General features: G+C 37.5%; 1 non-coding gene across 1 annotated transcript; it reads right to left on the bottom strand.

Annotated features, from left to right (window-relative positions):
- Positions 1-495: 495 nt before the first annotated feature.
- On the bottom strand, positions 496-701 carry LOC132668163 (small nucleolar RNA U3). The gene has a single exon (XR_009605512.1). It is a non-coding gene; the product is annotated as a small nucleolar RNA U3 (small nucleolar RNA).
- Positions 702-3,869: the final 3,168 nt, after the last annotated feature.

Here is a 3,869-nt window from a genome sequence, read left to right as displayed (position 1 = left end):
CTACACATTGACAACTTCCTTCTGGTCTATGGCACCTGTAGGTACTGCTGTCTGTGAACTTCTCTTCATAGGAGGACTAGAGAGATGACAGCTCCTGTTATAGGAATCCAGGGAGAGGGCAGTCCAAACAGGCAGGGTCACAGGGTGGTAAGAGCACAGAGCTGGGAGTTAGCCATCTCAGTTCTACACTTGTCATTATCTAGCTATGTGGCCTTGGGTAAGTTATTTAGTCTCTCAGGCTCAGTTTCATCATGTATAAGTGAGGGAGTGGGTCAGTAATTTTCAAACTGTAATTCAAGAACCATCCTGAGTTCTCATTTTAAATGCAGATTTTCAGGCCTCCTGGAAATTTCCCAGTGTGAGAGTCTGTATGTTTAACAAGCTCCCTGAGTGATTCTGATGCTCACCATGAGTGAGGGCCAAGTGAGACAATTTTCTTATTTTATTTTATTTTTTTAACTTTACTTTGCTTTATTTTATTTTATTTTTGCAGAAACTACTCAGTGTCTCTTCCCTCTTACTCCCCCAAAGGAGGAGAAGAACGATTATCAATGACCAAGGGCAGCTGCGAAGGCAACACCCAGAGTGAGCTTCACAGGAAGGAACACTGCACCCTCTCCTCATAGTTTCAGGTACTCTACATGTTCAGAGAAACTTCTCTAGTAACAAACGATAGAAATGATCCCTGAAGGTATAGTCTTGACAAGTGTCTGATTTTAAAATCCTGGGATAGAATTTGAACTTTTGGTACCTTAGTATCTTTCATCAGATACTTATTTCAAAGAGTTCTGTTTTCTTTTGTTAATAAAAATAAACATAAAGCCATTAAAATTTAAGATGCTAAGTAAATACTGACTATCATTGCATGGAGTAAACAACAATAACACAGTCTAAGGTACTAGTTATCAAAACAGCTTGGGACTATTTGGTGTTCATACACTGAATAAAAATATTAGTGCCTCAATAGAATTGTATCCATATCATTAAGAGGTATTAATACAGTGTTGCAGGAAAAAGCAGCATCGCCTGTCTACAAGACACAGCAGGATCAATATGATTGACAAGGAATACAGAGTTCCATGCAGTCTTATTAAGAAAACAAAGTAGTTGTTTAGACTCTTAAAGTCAGCTTATTTAATTATAAAATATGCCAAATATATCACCCAACAGATTGGAGACAGTCTGTTGGCTGATTTATTTTTACTTTGATATGGCACTCCTTGCATATTTTTCAAATTCTTAAGTGACTATTCAGGAGGAAAAATCTCCTGATACCATTTAATACTTTCCTGGGGGATATTCTTTATATTCTGAGGAATTTAAGTCACCCAGCTAATTGCTTCCATTTTTTGTGTTTTCTGTTTCACGAGGAATAACCAAACTGAAATTCTGTAGCAGTTTTGACTTTTCTCACTCAACAAACTCTTCGGTGGTTCTCAAACCCATACCTGAGGCAAGCACCTCACTTATCAGTGAGAAGACTCAAAAACCAGTAGGTAGGGGGTGTAAACCAAGTGAGATGAGAACAGAATCTCCAGGAATACGTGTAATTTTGAAAAGTTCCCAGGGTATTTTTCTCTAGTGTTTGAGTTCCAAATCTGGGTCCCAAACCTGTCAAATAGCAATTATTCATATATGTATTCATAAGAGGCTAAAAAGCTTTAAATACAGTACTTGTTATGGTCCTGTAAAAACAAGACATTACAACTGGGAGTAAACAGGGAACTTAGCTACCAAAAGTATATAAACGTTTGGCCAAGAATGATACTATTTTCAAAATAGTATGGTTATTGATCGCTACATTGGTATAGACATTGTTATTTTCTCAAGCTGTTTCCCTTTCTCTTTTTACCATTGCCTTCTTTCTAGCCCACTAGTAAGGTAAAATAGATAAAACTTCTTAGTAATTATTCTCACTTCCTTTTCTTCCTTGTTTTTCATGAAAGACTTGGAAATTAACTTGACCCCTGAAGAACAGGTAGATTGATTACTTGAGAAAAGGCAGATAATATATTAGAAGGAAGGGTATGCTCAGTGATTAGTACATAAGAGCAGCTGAGAAGTCCTTCTTGGCTGAGGCACAGTAGGAGGATGGGTATGGGATGTATAGGGAGGACCAATCCTAGTGAAATGTCAAATGTCAGGCTGAAGTGTGAATAAGAAAGAATGAGGAACCATTGAAGATTTTAAGGAAAGAATCACATTCAGTAACTGCCATTCTAGAAGATTCATCTGGCAGCAGGATAGTGTATGGCTTGGAGAGAAGAGCAAGTGGAAGCAGGGAGAGTAGTTAGGAGGATTGAAAGCAGATCCTAGATGAGCATGTCTCCTTCACAAGTTGCCATTTTGTTTTTCTTAACTTCGAAACTTCTTGAAAGAGCTGTGTTCACCTACTGTCTTTGCAATTTTATTTCTGACTCATTACCTCACTGAAATGGTTCTGACGAAGATTACCAATGACTTGACTGCTAAATAGAAAGGTCTCTTTTCCATCATTATTTTCTTTTACCTACTCTGCAGTGTTTGGAAATGCTGACTTCTCTCTTCATCCTTAAATATTTTTCTGTTGGATTTTTATAACATTGTTCATTTTTCTCTCTCCTCATACTTTTGATTACTTTTAAGGATCTTTTAATGATTCCTTTTACTCTGTCAACACCTTATATATTGTGAGCATCTGGAATTTCATTCTTAATCTTCTTACATCTCACTTGTGAACAATCCACACCACTGCCAACTTCTAACTCATGGGCTTCTATAACTTTGCTTATTGTCTGTGGCAAATTCCAGAGTCACAGTTTATGTTCACATGGTTCTCCCAAACTACAGACCTATGTTCCATTGCCTTTTGGACATCTCCACTTGAATGACTCATAAACATTTCAAAATCAACATGTTTAAAACTAAGCTCAATATACCCCTTCCAAAGCCTACCCTTTCCATCTCCATTGCCTATTTCAGTTAATGAGTTTGCTTTCCAATTATTTGGCTAGGCTAAATCTATCCATGCTTCTCCATTAATATTCACGTGTGGCTTATTTTGTCTTGTCTTGCTGGTTCTTCATCTTCTCTGTACCCCATTGCCCCTGCCTTTATTCAGGTCCATGTAGTTTTCCACTGAGACTCTTTCTAACTCATCCCATTCCATTCAGTCTCTTTCTACTTTAGTCTAATCCTCCACACCATCATCAGCCATATTTTTCTAAAACATATCTATACACCTCTATAGTTCTCTTCTGATTAAAAATAGCTCCCACTCTCCTTGGTGTTAGGAAAGAATCCAAAATTCCCATTATGGCATTCAAGGGATATTTTGGCCCTAAACAATTTTTCCAAGCTTCTCTCTCAACATTGCTCAAACACTCAGTCTCTGCTTCATTTAGGCTAAATGATGATGGGAAAACAATCCTCCATTTCCTGTCTCTGTAGTTTTGCACATTTCATTCCTTTCACATTCCTCCTGAATTCTTCACCTAAGAAACTTATTCTCTTGTCAAAGGACAACTCAAATCACCTCAGAGACTGGCTTATTAATGCTAGACCCAAGGGCAGCATTATTGTAGATTTGGAGTCCGCTCCTCAGTTTAGCAGGACAGAAATCTGAAATTTTCTGAGCATTCAGATCCAAGTAGATTGATTCATATCAGTTAGACTCATGACATTCACATAAATATAACACTGAGCCTGTTTATTAACTTACACTGAAAGCATAACTATCAGAACTTAAATTTCATAATCACTAGTATGAGAACTTGCTTCTCATAGGAAAATCTCCATGGGAAGCTACATTATAATCAGGTTGTTATTGAGCATTGAATTGGTGCAAGAAGATTAAGGTGGGTGATCATAATGGCTGTTGCCAAGACAGA

Source organism: Panthera onca, chromosome B2 (assembly GCF_046562875.1).
Source record: "Panthera onca isolate mPanOnc1 chromosome B2, mPanOnc1 haplotype 2, whole genome shotgun sequence".
Taxonomy (NCBI): domain Eukaryota; kingdom Metazoa; phylum Chordata; class Mammalia; order Carnivora; family Felidae; genus Panthera; species Panthera onca.
The sequence above is the reverse complement of the archived record's forward strand: the minus strand, read 5'-3'. Positions and strand labels throughout refer to the sequence as shown.